Source organism: Benincasa hispida, chromosome 9, assembly GCF_009727055.1.
Source record: "Benincasa hispida cultivar B227 chromosome 9, ASM972705v1, whole genome shotgun sequence".
Classification (NCBI taxonomy): Eukaryota; Viridiplantae; Streptophyta; class Magnoliopsida; order Cucurbitales; family Cucurbitaceae; genus Benincasa; species Benincasa hispida.
The window spans coordinates 91,122,697-91,145,167 of record NC_052357.1 but is presented as its reverse complement, the minus strand read 5'-3'; the positions used below and the strand labels follow the sequence as shown (position 1 = coordinate 91,145,167).

At 38.5% G+C, this 22,471-nt stretch overlaps 1 non-coding gene across 1 annotated transcript; it reads left to right on the top strand.

Moving 5' to 3' along the window:
- Positions 1–5,475: 5,475 nt before the first annotated feature.
- On the top strand, positions 5,476–5,582 carry LOC120087369. The gene has a single exon (XR_005484507.1). It is a non-coding gene; the product is annotated as a small nucleolar RNA R71 (small nucleolar RNA).
- Positions 5,583–22,471: the final 16,889 nt, after the last annotated feature.

Sequence of the window (22,471 nt, the reverse complement as noted above, 5' to 3'; positions counted from 1 at the left end):
AAATGATGTTCATGGGCATCGCATGCTTCCATGAAATATTACCCGTGCGTTGGCACCGGTCACACTTCATCGCGTAGTCTCTTGCATCCTTGAATAGTGTTGGTCAATAATACCCACTTTGTAATACTTTCGCTGCTGTGCGTTGGCCTCCAAAGTTCCCTTTATAAGGCGAGTCATGACACTGTGATAATATGCATTGGTGAGCAGCATTTGGTACACACAGGCTTAGAATCTAGTCTAACCCCCTCTTATAAAGATTTGGCTCATCCCAATTGCATTCATGTCTGAGCCGCCTCTTTTGGTGGTCGGTATAGTCTTCGGGAAATTGCTAGCAACCAGAAAATTTACCACGTTTGCATACCATGGCAATTCTTCAATCTTAAATAGCTGCTCGTCTGGGAACGTTGCGCTCACTTTTGACTGGTTGCGGTCAACTTCTGGGTTTTCTAATCTGGATAAATGGTCCGCAACTTGGTTCCCCATCACCTTGCGATCAATGATTTCCATACTGAATTCATGGAGGAGGAGAACCCATCTAATCAATCTCGCTTTGCATCTTTCTTTGTCATCAAATATTTTATCGCCGAGTGGTCAGTGTGAATGAGCACTTTAGTTCCCAGCAAATAAACTCTGAATTTCTCCAACGCAAATATCACCACAAGCAATTCTTTTTCTGTGGTGGTGTAGTTTGTTTGAGTAGAATTCAAGGTTTTGCTCGCATATGCGATGGGATGTAGTATTGTTTTTCTCTTCTGCGCCAGCACTGCTCCCATCACATAACCGCTTGCGTTGCACATTAATTCAAAGGGTTGTGTCCAGTCTGGTGCGATCAACACAGATGCGATTGTCAATGCGTCCTTCAAAATCATGAATGCGTTGAGGCATTGGTCATCAAAGTCAAAATTTCTATCTACCTCCATCAACGCACTTAGTAGTCATGCAATCTTTGAAAAGTCTTTGACAAAACGTCTATAAAATCCAGCATGTCCCAAGAAGCTCCTGACAACCTTTACATTCGTTGGAGGTGGGAGCTTTTCAATCGCTTCAATTTTTACCTTGTTCACCTCCAACCAATCCTTGGAGACCTTGTGCCCAAGCACAATGCCTTCCTTCACCATGAAATGGCATTTCTCCCAATTAAGCACAAGGTTCGTCTCTTCACATCTTTTCAATATCTTCTCTAGATTGTTAATACAGACTTTGTATGTTTGCCCATACACTGAGAAGTCGTCCATGAATATTTCTACAGAGTCTTCGAGATATTCAGAAAAGATGGCCATCATACACCTTTGGAAACTGCTCGGCACATTACAGAGGCCGAATAGCATGCGTCGAAACCCAAATGTTCCATACCGGCAGGTGAATGTAGTTTTTTCTTGATCTTCAAGAGCAATCATGATCTGGTTATAGCCAACATACCCATCCAAGAAGCAGTAGAAGTCATTTCTAGCTAGGCGATCTAGCATTTGGTTGATAAAAGGTAAAGGGAAATGATCCTTCTTTGTTACCGCATTTAATTTGCGGTAGTCTGTGCAAATTTGTCATCCCATGACGGTCCTTTGTAGTATCAGTTCGTTATCTGCATTAAGGACTACCATCATCCCTCCTTTCTTCGGCATACATTGCACGGGGCTAACTCATGTGCTGTCAGCTATTGGATAGATGATGCCCGTGTCTAATGATAACGGGCAGAAATGCACGTTATTACAGTGCTAAGTTATTAAACAATGAAGATTTGCGTTGATAAAATATGTTAGATTGCATCCAAAAAGCATTAAGTTCATAACATTGTGGTCGCATGCGTCCATCCCATAAGTTAACTTGTGTATTTTTGTGCAAAATATGTGTTGACGCAAGGCGAAAAGTGCGATCACTAGAAATCAATGGTCCAGCGCAGCGTTACCGCAAGACTTTGCGGTGATTTATGCTTGCAAACATCTGCTAAAAAAGGATTGTCGCATAGAGCTGACGCAACTTGGTGGGCACATCTGGGTGAAAAGTATAATTTATCATGATGGGACAGAAAGCTGATGACGATCGAATCCGAATTAAGTTGACAAGTCGCTAACGATAACAAGTACACTCAGCTTTTCGGTGACAAATATTCGACACATCAGTCAGAGAATTAAAGCCATCCTATCTATGCAATCATAAGAGAGAAGCCACCTTTCACCCCGAAGCTCTATAAATACCGAAGGCAACCTTCAGAAAAGGGGTTCAGCGAGTTCAAATAGTTCAGATTCTTAGATAATTTTCTCTATAGTTAGAATAGCTTTGTTCTTAGATTTTCTTTTATTATAAGGCGGAAGCGGAAGAAGCGAGATTTTGCCGATAGATCGTTCTAGTGAATTTGAGAGAGTGTCGGAAGCGTCGAGATCAGAGAGAGGGCCAACTCCTGCGGAAGCAGGAATATCTTTTGAACAGAATAGAGTTGGCAGTGTAAAGGTTTTGAGAAGCAAGAGATTGCTAATAGGCTCTCTATCTTTATCTTCCATTGTCATTTTGTACTCAAACTTATCTATAGAAATGGAATTTACTTTTTTATATCTTTTCACTCTCTGTTTATTCCGCATGAGTAGCTAAATCTGTTGAATGGGTTGAGAAGCACTTAGCTAGCATAACTGGGGATCTTTATTCTATGCGATTGTCTTGTATTATGTATGCTTCATTCGTCCATTAGAAATACTCGGGAGAGTAGTCTAAGGACAGGATCTAGGCTTGGAAAAGTCAGGTTAGATTCTAGGCTCAGGAGAGTCGGGTTAGAACGCATAATCAAGAGATAGGAGCTTAGGAATAAGCACTATTTGCTATTAACGCATCACATGCATCCTAGAGATAGGATATGATTGTGTGTAGTCACCTTGTCTTTGTGTGCATCTTGCATCATCGCATAGGAAAATAGTAGAGACTTAGGAATAAGCTCTATGGAAATTGTTGCATTCAACACATGCGTCATAGAACTAGGAACACTGCATTTGCATTGGAAAATGATATGTTGTCGCATGAATGTAGCATGATCGCATAGTTTGATGCATTACCGGGAAACGCTAGTGAAAGACCTTCTCAACCCGTTCCCCCACATACTCAGTGTATCTATCGCATAATCGAACCTTTCTCAAATCCGCCGCCTACATTTACTTTTACACCGCAACCAACAACACAAACAACTATTTGATTTAGTTGGTCACCGCAAGGTCTTCTTAGAAATTATCACCGCATACTGTTTTTCCTAGTCTCTGAGTTCGACCCTGGACTTACCAGGAAACTCAGTGGGATTTATACTTGGATTCCACAGAGAAAACTTGTTGCTCAATGCATTTCCATCACCGCATCTCATTCCATAATTTCACTTCATAAAATAATGCATCATCTAACCACATTATTATCTCCTTCTTTACGACCTCCTTCATCACAGGGTTGAGTCTGTGTTGATATTCGTGTGATTCTCTTCAAGACGAATCCTATGCATGCAATATGCAGGGCTGATTCCTCTAATATATGTGAGCGTCTAGCCAATTGCTTTTACATACTTTCTTAGAATGCTCAGCAGTGCATTTTCTTGGTCTTCATTAAGTGTAGAGGAAATGATTACAGGTAGCTTTTCATTCTGCTCCAGGAACACATACTTCAGGTGGTTAGGAAGGGTCTTCAACCCTATTGTTGATGGTTATTCCAAGGATGGTTTTGTTGTTTTTCTTTCTTCATTCACTGCTGGCTTATCATCTTGGGATGTGATCATCTCATCTTCTTTAATTGTTTTTTCTGTGATCGCATTGCATACTACAATGGATTCAATCGCATCCTCATCTTCATTTTCATCTTCAGGCTTCTCTTCTTCATTCAAACTTTGTTCATCGTCGAATTCATTGAGGTCTTCTTCATCAAGATATTTCATGGCTTGGATAATCTCAAACCTGAGCTTCTGTCTATTCACGCTCAGTGTGATCTCTCCTTTGTACACATTAATCTGGGCGCGACCGGTAGATAAAAATGGTCGCCCCAGGATGATGGGCTCATCTTTGTCTACTTCATAGTCCAGGATGATGAAGTCTGCTGGTAATATATATTTGTTGATTGTAACAAGAACATCCTTCACCTTCCCCTCTGGATGCACAAGAGATATATCTGCTAATTGAAAAGTCACTATCGTAAGCGCAAGCTACCTCACATTCAACTGCTTGAAAATTGACAAGGGCATCAAGTTGATGCTGGCCTCAAGGTCGCATAGCGCTTGACCGATGTATAATCCTCCAATAAAGCAAGGTATAGTGAAACTTCCAGGGTCGCGTATTTTCGGTGGGATTATAGATTTTGAACTCTGCGTCAAAGCCACCGTTGCGAACTTTCCAGTGCCTCTTTTTTTTGTCACCATATCCTTTAGAAACTTCGCATATGCGAGCATCTTCTCAATTGCTTCAGTGAACGTAATATTAATATGCAACTGTTTTAACATATTCATGAAGCGTTGATACTGTACCTCATCATTTTTCTTCTATTTGAGTCTTTGAGGGAATGGTAGCAGCTGTATTCTCACGGTCCCTTGTTTTTTGGCTCTGAGGTGGACGCAATCTTTGGTTCCATTGCCTCTTTTTCTTTTGTTTCTCCTGAGTTACTGCAATCTCTGGTTCCAGTGCAATTGGAGTAGTCCGGCTAAGCTCTTTTTTCTCCCCTACCACAGTCTTTCCGCTCCGCAATGTCACAAGTTGACATTGCTCTTTTTTCGTACCCCCTGGGTTGCGTGGGAGTTCCGTTGAACTCAGCAGGACCCCTTGCGGTCTATTCTTGAGTTCGCCCGCAATCTAGCCTATCTGAATTTCTAGGTTGCGGATAGACATCGCTTGGTTTTGAAGCACTATTTCATTCTTTTTAATGTATTTCTTTAACTAACTATCCAAAGTGGAAGATTGCGGCGCCTGCGAACTGCTAGCTTGATTATGCGTTTGACCATTGGTTCGCGGGAAAAATCCGAGTGGCCTTTTTTTTTACGCCACTGATTGAAAATTTTGCTGTTGATTTTTCTACGCGAAGTTGGGGTGGTTTCTCCACCCAGGGTTGTATGTGTTAGAGAATGGATTATTCTTCACAAAATAGACTAACTGTGGGTTTCTCAGGCATTCCTCTATTTGATGTCCTTCACCGCAAGTAGCACAACTTGTGATCGTCTGGTTGATTGCGTTCACTTGCCCACTATGCATTGCTGGGCTATTGATTGTGATTCCCTGTATCAAGTTCATCATCACAGTCATTTGACTCTGAAGGGATGCGATGGCCCTATTATTCACGTCACTGTCCTTGATTCTCAATCTTTGATCGCTTTCTCTCCAATCTTCATGACTTTTAGAAATATGATCAAGGATATTCTTGGCCTCATCATAAGTTTTATCCAGCAGACCTCTAGTTGTTGTCGCATCGGCAGTCGTCTGCGATGCAGGGTTTAATCCATGGTAGAAAATCTCCATCTGTAAGCAGTCTGGTAAGCCGTTATGCGGGCAATCTCTTACCAGTCTTTTAAACCTCGCCCAAGCGTCGTTGAGCAATTCGTCAGTATCTTGTTCAAAATTTGTGATCAACTTCCTGCTTCTTGCGTTCTCCATTGGAGGGAAGTACTTCTTCATAAACTTCTCAATTACTTGCTCCTATGATATAATCTCCTGATTCAAGAGAATAAGCCCATTTTCGTGCTTGGTCACACAACGAAAATGGAAACAAAGTTAGTCGAACCTTCTCATTGGAGATGTTAGGGAACACACACGTGTTGTAGATCTCAATGAAACTCCGGAGGTGGGTGTGCGGATCCTCGCCACGCCTACCACCAATCTGTCCGACAATTTAGATCATCTGCAGCATCACCGGTTTCATTTTGAATCTTGATCCGTCAAGAGCGGGTCTCATGATTCCTAGGGAGAAAGCATAAAGGTTGGGCGATGCATAGTCCCGAATGGGCATATTGCGGTTGTTCGCCAATAGAATGGGATTCGCCATGACATTATTTTCGTTTGGTGCTCCATTTCCAGGTTGTTCTGCCATGTTATCTTTCTCTTATTGTTGTTGTTGGCAGTTGTGTCTCAATCTTCGTCAGAACATTCTTTCAATCTTTGGGTTGTAATTTGCCAGAGATTGAAAGCTGTAAAGAAAATCAAAAAATTACCGTTAGCACAATGTATTGCCGAAGTCCTTAGTAACGGTGCCAAAAACTTGATGCGTGGAGTTATGTGATGAAATAATGGAGTAGAATGCAATGGTGGAGAATGCATTGTGCATGCAAGTTTTCTCAGTAAAACCCAAGTATAAATCCTACTGAGTTGCCTGGTAAGCAGGGACTAAGGAAAACAGTATGCGATGGAAAATTTTAGATCACTTTGCGATAATAATTAAATCAATGGTTTGGTTGGTTTGTTGTTTAAGGTATAAAAAATATGCAGTGGATTTGAGAAAAGAGTAATTATGCGACAGAAACACTGAGTATGCGGAGGAACGGGTTGAGAAGGTCTTTAGCTAGCGTTTCCCGAGAATTTATTCAAGCTATGCGATCATATTACACTCATGCGACAGCAAATCATTTTCCAATGCAAATGCGATAACTCCTAATTTTAGGACGCATGCGATGAATGCGATAATGTCTATAGAACTTATTCCTAAGTCTCTACTTCTTGCCTATGCGATGACGATGCATACAAGGACAAGGTGACTGCATACAATCACATCCTATCTCTAGGGTGCATGTGATGCGTTAATAGAAAACAGAGCTTATTTCTAAGCTTCTATCTATTGATTATGCGGTTCTAATCTGACTCACCCGAGCCTAGATTCTAATTTAACTTTTCCAAGCCTAGATTCTATCCTTGGACTACCCTCCCGAGTATCTCTAATGGAGGAATGACGCATACATAATACAAGCATAGAATGAAGATCTCGGGTTATGTTAGCTAAGTGCTTCTCAACCCATTTGACAAATTTAGCTACTCATGCGTAATGTACAGAGAGTGGACAGATATAAAGATGCAATTTCCATTTTTATAAATAAGTTCAGAGTACAAAATGACAATAGAAAATAAGGGTAGAGAGCCTGGTAGCAATATCTTGCTTCCCAAGGCTTTTACACTGTTATCTCTATTCTGTCCAAAAGATGTTCTTGCTTCCGCAAGAGTTGGCCCTCTCTCTGATTTCGACGCTCCGACACTCTTCCGAGTTCATCGAGACGATCTCTCGGTGTAATCTCCCTTCACTCGCTTCCGTCTTCTAAGTAAAAGAAAAACTATGAACAAGGCTAACTTGTAGCTATATGGTGAATTTTGTAAATTGAGCGAACTTCTTCACTGAAGATGGCCTTCGGTATTTATAAAGCTTCAAGGTGAAGAGCTTTTTCTCTCTTATGATTGCACTGATGGCATGACATTAATTCTCTATCTGATGCGCTGAATATTTGTCACCGAAAAGTTGAGTGTACTTGCTACAGTAGGTCGTTAATGGCTTGTCAACTTAATTTGAAATCGACCGTCATCAGCTTTCTGGCCCATCATGATTTATTAAGCTTTCACCCAGATGTGCCCACCTTGATGCGTCGGCTTTATGTGGCCACCTCTTTGAGCAGATTTTTGCGAGCGCAAACGATCGCATAGCCTTGCGGTCGCAATCTCTTAATGCGCTCGGACGTTAATTTCTTTGGATCGCATTTCAACCTTGCGTCAACGCATTTTCCTGCATAAAATACATAAGTTAGCTGTTTTAATGCAATGGACGCATGTGTTCGCAATGTTGTGAACTTCATGCTTTTGGATGCAATGTTGTCTATTTTTACCATCACAATCCTGCATTGTTTTATAACTTTAAGCTATAATAATGTGCATTTCTGCCCGTTATCAATCATTCATATGGAAATATGCGAGTGGAGCCATTCTATGCAATGAGTTTGTATAAGACTAGACCAAGAAATAAGTCATTCTTACTTTATAACGTTGTTTAGTATTTAAGACCGACTGTTTCAAAATGATGACTTAGGTAACTCGATCTTAATCTTGAGTTAATTATGAGCTTCTGTTTATTCGAGATCATCCTTAGATTTTCATAGGTGAGGATTGGCTCAACAGTGCTGGCTCAATCAGCCTTCCATTTCAGGGGTAAGATCGGGTAGATAGTTGTGGACATAGGGTGCAAGAAGGAATTTACTCCTACCCACTTTTAGGGATAGTAAAGAAGTTGTTCTCTTAAAGTATTGATTCTAGGTCTTGAACAAAGGGTTCCACCCTCTCACTGGCCCAAGAGGGATTCAGTTTGGTCATTGGATTAGAAACCAATTGTTCATTAAAGGATCAGTGAAACTTAAGGAGCAAGATGTAATCTCAACGGTGAAACGACATTTTGATCCAGCTATTATTACGAACAACCTGTGAAGGGTCGACTTACTGATTACGGTTAAATCAAGTGGACAAAAATATCAAATATATCTACAGTGAGGGAAGTGCAATTGCTGGGCTTTAGTTGAGTGACCCAGTAGTTAACGAATGGTGATTAATTCGGTTTAAAGGTTTAGCCAATTAATCTCGAATCATTGGAGCCCATGATCTGTAGGTCCATTAGGTCCCCTACTAGCTCATAAATGGACTAAACCTTAGAATAGAGTGATGAGTAAATTTGAAATGTTCAAATTTGAATTAAAGGAATCAGTAATTATATACGATATAATTACATGTTTAATTGATGAATTAAACGAAATTTGAGAATTGGATAATGTTTAAATTTGATTTAAATTTCAATTACATGAATAGAGATTCATGTTTATAGAACTAGTGTTTTAATCATTTAATATTGGATATTAAATTATTTTAATTAATTAAATTATTTAATTAGATAAATAAACTTTAATTACAATTTGAAATTTTGATTTTTATGAAAAATTAAATAATAAAATCAATTTTGTTTTAATTTAAGATTTAGAAAATTAAATTAAAATGTGAGAATTGATTTTTAATGTGAAATTAGTTTTGAATTAAATTGGTTTTTAATTGATTTCACTTAGGGGGTTTGTTTCACTTTCAATACCAAAAATTCCACTCAAAATTGCAAGGAGGTGGTGTCAATCTATAATGTAATCTAATTGCATGAGAAAAGTGAACAAAAACAACTCATTTCAGCTGAGATTGAGGGCCATGCATCTGGAATTTCGAAGCTGAAGTGGTGGAAGAAAAGTTCTTCATCCTTTAGCTGTTATACCAGAAAAATTCTCCAAAATTCCCAAAGATCCAACTCATTTTGAATTCCATAATTCAATCTAAGGTTCAAGAGAATAGTAGGGAATATCAACCGGTGGTCTACAACTATTTGGAGTGGAGATTAAAGCTAATATTGTGCATTGAAGAGGTTCTTCAAAGGTATGTTTAGAAACCCTCTTTTTACCTTATAAGCATGCTTACTTAGATGCTAAAAAATTGATGAATTAGAGTGCTTAATGATCCTGATTTCTTTCGCTAATTGCATGCTAATTCTAACACTTATTGTCACACCCCGCCCCGAGCCTGCACTTCTGAGCTCGAGGAGAGGCGTGAGGGACCGCAGATACCACCCTTTTGTGATACCTACTGTCCATCTGAACCTCTTTACTCTTAGTAAACTTTAAGTCAAGGAGATAACAACAACTGATTAAGTAGGCCCACGCCCATTTTTTTTTACAATAATGTAGTATTTAACAACTCTAAGACTTAACTACAAAGTTTACATCAATAACTTTTAAAACCCTCCGGAAGTATGACTGTGGCTTATGGCAGACCTTGACCTTAACAGCACCCTGGAACTCCTCAACTTTCGCTACCTAGGAAGAAAAACATTTGAAAACGAGGTGAGCTTGCTACCCTGGTGAGTGACAAGAAAACCGATTCTTATGTAAAAGAAGTATCGTCATGCCTTAGGTACTTTTACTCAGATACCTTCTCAAAATGTCCTTCAGTATCAAGCTGCTCGGATACATTCTCAAATGTCCTTCAGTATCAAGTTTCAAGTAAAACTAGTCATACAATGACTTTCTTTAAAAAAAAACATAGAAAACATGTAAAGTTGTTTTTATCATAAAACATTAAAATTGTTCCTTAGTTGAGAATAACCCTACTGTGGTTAAATCCCAATGTCAACTGCTAGTCAAGAGAGAACCCTTTTGCTCAATCTCTGACTTTAACTACCTATGTGCACGTAGCCATAACTAAGTACCGTCATACCTGAAAAAAAATGAATAACCTTTTATAAGACTTTGCAAAACCCACATTTTAATTAGCCAATTAATTTTTAGCAAAACAGATTCCAAGTACCCTAAGTGAAAAGACTTCTATTTTGCAATGATGCCCCAGTAAGGCAGGACAAACATCACCGGTGGGGTGATCGGATGACCTTTCACTGGGATGAGACATTCTCAACCATTAGGCAGAACCAACTCTTGGAACTAAACCTAATAGCCACCATTTGTTCGGTCCAGAATAGTTAACCCTTAACAATTCTACGTTAGTAACCCCTCGTTTCCGGCCCTAGAGTCCCGCCCTAATACACTCACCGTAGGGAAAAAGACAGATTAGGACAAGAGACTAAGTAACCTTATCCTCTTACAGGAGATCAAATAAAGAAACGAACAAAACAACCATCCTACAGGAGGACACACCCAGGGTGCCATGAGGCGATGCGCAGAAACTTTATTCAATCTAACGAGGGAGACCGAGGGATATGTTGTCGCACTTCCCACTCCCACTTACTATGAACACTCTTTCCATCCCCCTTAATATTGACCTACCCAAACACCATCCATTGGGGGGACACGCCAAAGTTGCCTCTAGGCCGAGGGTAGATCTCACGGTGTGGACTATGAGGGAGAAACACAAAAGGTAAAAATGAGGCATCAAATGCCCTAAGAACCTCCCACTGAATGTTCTACCTAGGGGTTTATTAACCTAGACAATCCGGCTACTGATTATGATCTAAGTCATTTATAAAGTTTGTTAAAAAACAACTTTTGTCTTTGAAATAAATTAAAAAAAAACAAAAACAAAAAAAAAAACAAATACAAGTAGTCACATTAAACTCTTTAATGGACTGGCCTTAGTTTGCATGCATGCATCAAATCTATCTAAATTACCTTTCCAGGTAGGTTTCCAAATAGGTTTCCAAATAGGGGTGTTCCGTTGCCATCATCTTAAATACCCCAGCCTAGACAGAACCCGCCTTCAACAAAAGGTCTACTATAGATAGACTTGCTACATATTAATCTTTTACTAATTATTTTAGTTCTAATTTCATTTTATAACCATTTATAAAATAAACAACTAAAACACTCATCTCACATAACGAAGTATTTATAACGCTTATAAATATAACATTAAAAAAAAATAATAAAGCATACATAAATATAACTCTTATATTATATGATGCATAAGCATGCATTTATGTAAATTAAAACATGCTTCTCTCAACTATAACACTTATAATAAAGAGAATATGCATGACCTAAAGTGGGATTTATCTATATATGCATACCATATGACATATTAAAAACATACATTGCATATAATAAATAAAAGAGTAATGGATCGGGATGAGCCTTTACAAAACCGGAATGAAATAACTCTATCTATTACATTTTTCATCGAGCAAATGGGTTCACAAGCGAACCGGGTCTTGAATCGCTAGGAGGACTCCATCGTGTAGTAAATGTCGTAGGTAGACAGTCGTCCAGCGCAAACTAGACGATAGGAGAAAAATTAAACGATCGCGTAGACGACAACGAGGCAACGAAGCCTGATCGTCTATGCGATCGCTCAACGCGGTGATAAGTAAACGATTTACCTTTCGTTACTAAGCGATCGTTTAGTTAGTTACTAAGCGATGAAGCTTGCTAATCAAAATGATCGCCTATGCAATCACTTAACGCGACGACAGGCAAACGATTTACCTTGCGTTACTAAGCGATCGTTTAGTCAATTACTAAGCGATAAAGCTTGCTGACCAAACCGATCTTCAACACGATGCGATCAACCGTTGATCACTTACCTGATTGTCTACACAATGCGATCATCAGCGATTGCTTCCCTTTCGACTGCACGATGTGTTGGGTTCTATGTCCTAAAACTCATCGTATGTAAACAATGGAGCTTATTTTGAAAATTCAATAAAGGTGTTATTGAATAGATCTATTGCTTGAATAGAAATCCAATAAACTAAAAGTCCCTTGACTATTGGATTAGTACTTGAACTTTATGTGGAGACATAAAGGTGGATCTGGTTCGAGTAAATAGTCAAAATGATCTATAGTACATGGATAAGGTTGGTTACCTTATTCTGGTAATACTATTGGATACGGCCTGCTCTGTAGTTGTTACAAGGAGTCGTAAAGTGCTACAAACAAAGTGATCCTAATTCGTTCATATTGGACATGAGAAGTGGGGGTGTCCTTGTGCAAAAGAGTTTATACAAGATTGGACCACAAAATGAGTCACTCTTACTTTATAATATTGTTTACTGTTTAAGACTGACTATTTCAAAGCGATGACCTAGGTAACTTGACCTTAATCTTAAGCTAACTATGAACTTCTATTTATCTTGGATTGCTCTTAGATTTGCATAGGTAAGGGTTGGCTCAACAACGCCGACTCAATATGACTGCCATTTCAGGGGTAAGACCGTATAGATAGCTGGGGACATAGGGTGCAAGAGGGAATTCACTCCTACCCGCTTTAGGGATAGTAGAGAGGTTGTTCCCTTAAGTGCTAATTCTGAGGCTTGAACAAGGGATCCCGCCCTCTCATTTGGTATGAGAGGGACTCGGTTTTGTGATTGAATCACAAAACAATTGTTCATTAGGGGATCAATGGGGACTTAAGAATAAGAGGTAATTTCGGGGGTAAAACAGAGATTTGACCTAGCCGTTATTGCGAACAACCTGTGAAGGGTTAACTTGCTAATCATGGTTATATCGAGTGGACATAATATATCTACAGAGGAGTTCAACTATGGGCTTTAGTGGAGTGACCTATTAGTTAACGAATGAGGGTTAGATCAGTCTAATGAGTTTAGCTAATTGATCTCGGATCGTTGGAGTCCATGATCTGTAGGTCCATGAGGTCCCCCTACTAGCTTGAAAATGGATTAGCTCTAGATTAGTGTGATAAGTTAATTTGAAACGTTCAAATTAGAATCAAACAGAATTGGAGAATATATATTTAAATCATATTTAAATATATGAAGATGAATTTGTGTAAAAATTAATTTAATATTAAATTAATTAGAATTATTTAAATTGTTTAAATAATTATTTATTAATTTTATTTGAAAATTAATTTATGAAATTATTTTGTAAAATTAAATTTTGAATTTAGAAATAAAACATGAATTTAAAATCAAAAATAGATTTTGGAAATTGAAAAATTACACAAAATTGAAAATGGGTTTTTCATGTTCATCTTCAACTAGCTTACAAGGAACCCACCACCTCTTCCTTTGGTTTACTCCAAGCATGAGCTGCAACCCATGCAGCACATCTCTTTGCATGATAGTTTGTAATATATTGAAGAGATTGGAGTGAAGAAATGAAGGATGAACCGATTGAATTTTTGCTAAAAAATTCGGATGAAGAAAATGTTCTTCAATGGGTTGGTTCAGTCATTTTCCCTTTGATTTCAGCTTATTTTGAGTCCCACAACTCAATCTAGAACACCAAGAGGATAGTAGGGAAGATCTTGTGGTGGTCTACACAAGGATTTGGAGGATTTAGCAGCTGGAAATGGAGATTTCAATGGTTCGGCCATGGTATGTTCATGAAACCCATTATACTCTGTTTTAGCATGTTTCTTTTCAACCAAAATTAATGAATTAGAATGCTTATGGATCCTGTTCCCTTCTATTGCGCGCTGGTCTTGATCCAACACGATGCGATCAACACTTGATCATATACCCCATCATTTAACCGGCGCTATCAATAGCGATTGCGTACTCCATCGATTGCACGATGCGATCAACCCTTGATCGTCTCCTTCCTAGAAGAGCCACAATGCTTACTCCGATCTTTTTCACGAACAACTCAAAACTCAAACAGACTTTGAATACAGACTCGATAACGATTATTAATGCCCAAAAAATGCAGGGTCCTTTACAAACAACCGCAAATGTAAAAGCATTAAATTAAACCGAGGCTAACATCCATAAATCCGCACATCCACAATAATTTAACGATTAAACAATGTAGAAATGCACCCACCAGGAATGTATTTGTAATTCTTATGCAACAATGAATTGGAATATCAGAAAACTGAGTGCTCTGATACCAATTGAAGGAACTCTTATTCAAGAGTACTTACAAGCAGAAGCTAATGTTTCCAATTCATTGTGACAGAATTACCGCATATACATTCAAACATACTTTCATAATGCTAAAGGGATCAAGAAATCATACCAGATGAAGATTTCTTCTTCACAGCGAGTCTGAAGCCCGACCGTCTACCTCAAACAATCACCACTCGGACAGAAGGAAACGGAGAAGACAATACCACTCAGAGCTCTCAGTATTCTTGGAGGGAGAATATAAAGTGTGGCCTTTGTTCGGATTTGGTAGAGGGAAGGAGGAAGAGAGATCGTACACAACGATCAAGCAAGTGGGAGATGTGGTTGTCTATCGCATAGACAATATGCTTGATCGTTTAGGTAAAGTATACAATCATGTAGTAAAAGTAAGTGATCGTCTAAACGATCATGTAGGAAAAGGTAAACGATTGTCTAAACGATCATGTAGGAAAAGGGTGAGCAATCGTCCAAATGATCGCGTAGGAAAAACTAAGTGATCGTCTATACGATCGTTTAGTAAATATCATGGGCTAAATGATCGCTTAGGAAAAAGGTAAACGATCATTTAGATAATAGCGCGTGACGGTGTAAACGGTATGCGATCGCTTAGCAATATCGTATATGTAAGCGATCGTGCAGTCACTATCGTATGGCACTGATTTTCTAAACGATGACACTATCTTTTTCACAATATTCGCGCACTCCGAGATCAACACACCGTCTGCTATTTATAATGCACTAATCTGTAATTTAGAATGAAGAGGCGCATTCCCATTTCCTTTTTAACCGTCCATTGAATGTGATCTTATCACATTCATAACTTATAAATTAATATCATATATTAATTCTAATATTTTTCCTCTACTAGATATAAATCAAATTTATATCCAATTTCCTCCAAATAATGTATCTCATACATAAAGTTAACTATATCATATTTAATTAACTCGTTCAATTATATCATATATAATCGAACTCCCTCTTGTCAATTTGAACATTTCAAATTGACCAAAAAACTGACTCTCAACTTGTATCCAAGCTACCAAGGGGACCTTATGGACCTATGGTTCGAAGCTCCAATGGTACATGAATAGCTGACTAAACTCTTTAGGAACGATATCCATCATCTGTTAACTGCCAGGCCTTCCACTAAAGACCGACAGTCAAACTCTTCTTGCCATAGATATATTTCTATGTCCATTGGATATAACCAATCATCAGTACGATGACCCTTCACAGATGCTCGTAATTATAGCGGGCCAATTTACCATTTTGTCCCTGTAATTACATCTTCCTCCTTAAGTACCACTGATCCCTCTAATGAACAATACAACATAGTCCTACTATGTGTGAACACTTCTTGGGCCATGAGAAGGTGCATGGCACCACATCGTTCAAGCCTTGGAATCAGCCCTTAAGGGAGCTATCTATCTACTTACCCCTACCTCGGAGAAGGAGTGGATTTCATCTTGTGTAGCTGAATTCCCAGCTCTCAAATAAGACGAATCCCCAAAATGGTAGGTTTGAGTCGGCGTTCTGGCCACTCACACCCATGCAAATCAAAGGACTGCCCTCAATGGCAGAAGTTCCCAACTCACTCAGAATTGAGGTCATGTTACCTATGGTCATCCTAATGAAGTGAAGCCTTAGTCATGAACGGTGTTATATGACAAGACATTAACACTTCGAGGTCAGGTCTTATATAAACTCTTTGTATAGGATGCCCCCGCTCGCATGTCCCCTACACGAATGATCAGGATCAGACCATCTGTGACAAGTCACAACACTTGTGACCATTCCAAAAGTGGGTCGCATCCGTAACGTTACCAAGATAAGGTTTCCCTCCTATATCCATATACTACAGACCATTTTGGTTATCACTCAAGACATGATCCACTTGTATGTCACCACATACATGGGCTTAAAGTTACATAGCAGATAACCAGGGATATTAAGTTTATTGATTTGTGGTAAAATGAAAAACATCTAAATGTGCAAAGTCAAGTAGTGAAGTAAATATCATTTATATTATATATCACAAGTGTTCGTACAAAGTTGTTTACAAACTAATGGACACGAGACTTTAGGGCACAAACCCTAACAATACCTTAGGTACTTTTGCTTAGATACCTTCTCAAAACTTATCCTTCAGTATCGAGTTGCTCGGATACCTTCTCAAATGTCCTTTGGTATCGACTTTCAAGTAAAATTAGTCATACAATGAATTTCTTTTTAAAGCATGTAAAGTATAACACATAGAAAACATGTCTTTAAAAATACTAACGCATGCTTGGTGTATTTAAACACACATAAATAGTTTTTCAATAAACATTCATACATGGCATACGTTTAAAACATAACTCATGGTTTGCTTGAAAATTACTTTGTAAAACTAGCTAGTATGAGAATAATCTTTCTTTAAAACATTGTAAAGATTTAATCAAATATTTAGTCACTCACCTTGATCGTTTAGGAACCTTTCTCTCTAGAAGTTCCTTGACCACCTCGAGCTCCCTTTTGAACCCTAAGATCTAGATTCAATTTAAAGCTCAGATTACTCATAGTTTTAAGCCTTATCTCGAGATACTTCTTTCTAAAAATATGCTCTAAAATGTCTCAGAAAACTTACCTCAAAATCTTAGCTCATAACTTCTCGTGGTTTGGCTAAAATCTTCAAAACATTAAGACTGGCTCAAGCTTACCCGACAGCTCGACCCTTCTATATTTTCCTCACTCTCCAGCCTGATTCCTTTGAGCTTCTTCTTCGGCAGCCCTACTCTAAAAACTAGACTCTCAGAGCTTTTAGATGGTAATAAAATCACTCCAAATGCACGAGTATTCTGGGAGAAATTTTCGTCCCAAGTTGATGCTACTTCCAGACTTCCCTGTCCATCAGCATCACCTCCTCTTGGAACTTCATGACCAACGCATGATCTTACTCCTAATGCATGGTCTCTTTCAGATCCACTTTCTAACACCCTTCTTTAAATTCTTTGAAGAGGATTTAGCTTATTAATGGAAGAGACATCTTGTGGTGGTATTTATAGGCCAAAGGAAATGATCCTTATCATCTTTACCAAGCCTCCAATGCAAGACACCTCCTACTCTTGAAATGTTTGCACCATGTTTTGCCACCACCTACTTCCTTGACATTTACCTACTCTCATGCCACTGCCACACACCTATTTGTGTTGTCCTTCTCATGCATAAGTCTTCCTTTGCATGAAACTTAATTCGTCCAGCTCCTACTAACTCAAGTCTAACCATCTCTCAGTATAGACATTTGTCCGGATGAGTTCATCAATCTTGCGTAACGCAAGCCTCAGCACCACCCCATCGCTTAGTTCCTGCATCTATCGCTTAGCTTCAGCGGCCCATCATGTAGCTCAATCGTTTAGTAAAAGATCTCGCTCTCAACGATCTCACGCATAGCCTATCGTTTAGTTATCACACCCATCATTTACCTCCACCGTTTAGCATTGACGCCGTATTGCCTATCGCTTAACGTCATCGCCTATCGTTTAACACTCGTGCATCGCTTAACGCTTAACGTTATCGTATAGCACTATCGTCTAGCTTCCACGCTTATCATCTAGCGGTTACACTGATCGTGTAGTACGTTGCCTATCGTATAGCCGATCGTCTAGCGCGTCACTTCTCATCGCTTAACGTCACGCGCATCTACACAATCGTCTAGCGCATCGCTTAGCTCCACGCATCTGCAATACGATCGCCTACCTCATCATTTAGCTCCCCATATTGCTACACAATCATCCAGCGCCCGCCTACACGATCGTCTACTTCATCGCGCCGTTCACTTACTATACGATCTTCTACCTCATCATGTAGCGCCACTTACTGCTACACAATTGTCTGCCCAGCGCCTTGCACTCAACATCTCGCTCTCTCCGCTCTTGTTCATGCATTCTCAACGTATGAGCAACTCTTGCCAACGCCTCTTGCCAACGCTTCGGCCAATATGCGTCCAACCCTATAAATGCATGGTTGCCTTTCTTCTCATCTTATGCGTTAATGTCTCCTAACGCATGGTTCTTTTTTTACTTTACACTTAGCCAAATTTCATTAATTAAGGCGTAACTCAAAATTACTCAAGGAAAATCTATTCAACACTTAGAAATTTCCTTCATTTCAACATTGGATTTAACTTTCACTTAGTTAATTCCTTTTATCACCTGCTTAAGTAGAAAAAATGGAAATCCGGGTTTCACACTTATGCTTATCAGAAATCAAGCAAATACCATCTCGTTGGGTAACATATTCACGCAATGCCCACAAAAATTATGACCAACTAGACGAGTTTTCACCTTTAACAATAGCAAAAGCAAGGGAAAATATATGCTCGTACGCATTAATAGATAATGCGGTCAATAATTTCCCCCTATACTTTCCACAGAGATGAGTTCCATTAATCTGAATTAATGGTCTATAATATTTGAACTCTTCTCTTGCGGGACTGAAGGACCAGAAAACTCGACAAAAAATAGTTGTATCTGACACATCAAATGGAAGGAAATACCAATCTGATCGTGTTCCTGGATTGTAATGAACAAAAGTACTCGACCAATATGGAAGTTCTGAATATGATTTCTCTCAATCACCAAACATAGCAATCAATGCTTTTCTCTTGCTTGTCACACCCGCCTATAATTGACATTATACCCATATTGTTTTTTAATTACTTCTTGGAGTAGGGCCATAATGTTGGGATTGGTGTCCTAATTCTCTCGGAGTCTCGTTGTTTTGTAAAGATGCACATTGTTAAATGAATAAAATAAGTGTTATTTAATTCTGGCATTTACTCATATCCAATAAACAAAGCTCCTTGGTCATAGTAGGACTATGACTTATGTTCATTAGGGGAATAAGTGGTACTTAAGGAGACAGATGTAACTATAGGGGTATAACGGTTTATTGGCCCAGTTGTACTTACGAATGATCTGTGAAGGGTTTTCGCACTACTCATTAGTTAAGATGGACAGATAATATATCTATAGTGAGGAGAGTTCAGTTGTCGGCCTTTAGTGAAGTCCCTGGCAGTTAACGGATGGTGGATCCCGTGACTAAAGAGTTTAGTCAGTTATTCACGTACCGTTGGAGCTTCGGATCTACAGGTCCAAATGAGCGTTCCCTTGGTAGGCTTGGGTTCATGTTGAAGGATCAGTTCTTGGTGTTGATTTGAAATGTTCAAATTGACAAGAGGTATTTTGATTATATGTGATATAATCGTATGATGTATGAAATACATCTAGTGGAGGATTGATGTAAATGAGATTTACATTAAATACCATGGAATAGAAAAAGAACTATGGTTTATATGTTTCATGAGATGAAATATTAAAACTATAGGTTATAAATATAGTATGATAAGTTGGTTATCATTTATATTTATAATAATATTGATTATTAGATAATTAATACTTTTTCTTTTAAATAACCAAATGTAGTGAGTGGTTATTGATCATGGTAACCGTGAGGTTTTAAAAGGAAATCAGTTTCCTATTTTTTTTATAAAAAAAAAAAAGAGGTTTTGGAAATTTTGAAAAGTTTTGAGTTTTCTCTCCGGCGAAAAGAAACTCACGAAAGTCGTTAAGTAAATATAGATTTACTAAACGACGGCTGGGCTAGGTAAACAATCGTGCAGCTGCTAGCTAAACGATCGTGCAGTGTTTACTAAACAATTGCATAGCTTTGCTAAACGATCGCTGGCCTAAAGTAAACGATCGTGTAGAATCAGCCAAGCTAAACGATATAGCTAAACGATCGCATAGCTTTTGCTAGACAATCACATAGCTTTATCTAAATGATTGGGCATCGACCTACACGATAGGTCTCCGAATTTTCCCACTTACCCAGTCGTGTACACGATCTGTCTTTCCTCCGTTCGTCTGTCTCACACCAAGTCCGAACAAAGCCCACCCTCTGGATTCTCACACCGAGAATACCAAGGTCGCCTTGTTGGTGGTGTCAGACTCAACTCGACACCCTCGAGGTTTTTCGGAGGTCGTTTGTGGTGCTGTGGAGGCCGTTCGCTGTTGCGAAGGAGTTCGTGACCAAGGAGTTTGTTAAGGACGAACGCGAAGAGTTTGTGCTGTGTTCGTGCGGTGTTGTGATCGTGTAGATCGAGCGCTTGTGATTACAGTTGTTTGATCAGAGTCGCACATCGGAGTGTGGAGACGCGTCCTCTTATGTGCGTTCAGTTTGCTCTCTGTTCTTTATGTTGTTTCATGCTGTAATTTCTCTATATATTTGCATAACCACTTGTATTGAAGTCGACTGTAAATGTATTATTGATTCATGATTGTAATTTGGAATAGTCTTGCTTCCGCTACTCACAGAAATCATTGTCCCGATTTCCTTCACATAGGTATCCCAGGATCAACTCTAACCATATTTTGGATTTCGATACTCATAAAATTTGAATCAAGTTGTGAATGATCTTGTGACAATTATGAGTACAAACATGAGTGGTCCCCTTCAAATCCGATGATTTCAAACATCCAATGGGTTTTACGCCGACATGCCCATAACCTCCAATCACAACCATCCTATGTTTGCATCTCACATACCAAGTATCTTGATTTGATTCTACAACGACAATCTCATAGTGTTCTGTCATGCGGTATTTTTTTACAGCCAACTATAAATCTTCTTTAATGTCAAATAACATTCCTTTTTGTATTAAACTAGAATTATCTACACATCTACTCCTTTCCTCCAATGTTGACATTCGTTCACAAGTTTAATTTGTAATTTTTCAATCTATTTGTGTGACCGACGAAACCAACTCAATATCATGTTCCCCATTTCTATCGTTCCCAAATAATTCATCAAGTTTGACATCAATATCACTGTCTCCATCATTTTCAGGTTCAAGAATGACTAAATATTTAGGAAGCATCAACATATTTACTCAAATTTTTACCATTGTTATAGTCAACCAAAAATATGTTAATACGACAAAAACTTTGTTTCTTCTTTTAAGCCGTCCAAATAAATATATGTTCCAAATAGTCCAAATATTTTTATTTTTTTTACCAGTCTAAACAATCCAAATATTTTCCTAAGTCAGCCCAAATTCAAATGGAAAAAAAATCGAATATGCATCAATCAAATGTAACATTTCAACTGTCACTTTAAATTAAAAAAAAAAAATCGACAATCCAAGTTATGATATTCAACTAACAAAAAAAAAAGTAATCAGTCCAATATGAGATCTATGGAGTATACACTTAAATCAACCCAAATGAAAATAAATTAAAAAAGAAATACCTACGGCGGAAGGTAGATCAACGGGAAGAAAGATGGCGAACGGTAGATCGGTGAACAGCGACAGCAACTAGATCGATAGACAGTGGCGGCAGTTGGATCGACGGTTTTAAGAGAGAGGAAAAAAGTTGGAAAGTTTCAGATAGGAAGAAAGGGAAGGAGAAGGTCGTGGGGTGTAGGGACCACTAAATCGTGTACTTGGCACACAAGTTAGGGTAATCTTGGACCCCGTCCACGATTACCTGGTTAACGTTGCATGACTACCCATTTGGCAGTCTGCGCGTGCCAGGTCACTACCAGGTGTGGCAGATTTACGTGCTCTGAAGGAAGTCGTGTACCGGATACACGATGTAAAGGTAATCGTGTATCGAGTCCACGATTACACAACTCTATTTTTGCCAATAGTTTCAATCCAACCCTATTTTTGTTAATATTTATTAAAATAATATTATTTAAAAAAATCCATTGCAATGTATCGACTTAGATCTCTTTACAACAACCCGGTTTTGATATTATCGCATAAAAAATGATTCAAGGGTTTCGGAAATACGTCTAACTCTCTTTTCAAATGTGATTTTTGCAGAAAAGTAGATTAGGTGTAGTTATCTTATCCTTCCCCTTTTTCTTACAAAACAAAATATAAATAGTTTCAATTTTTTAAAAAGAAAAAAAAAATTATCATACAGTAGATTTTTATTAGGTATTGTTTAGGCTGCTTAAATGATATCTACAATTAAGACTACATTCAAGTTTTTTTTTTTTTTTTTGCTACAAAATCAATGTTATGGCCACCATTTTGGCGACTCAGTTACCACAAAATATACCTATCACAAAATCAAATATAGATTGACATAGACTCGATCGTATAAACACTCCA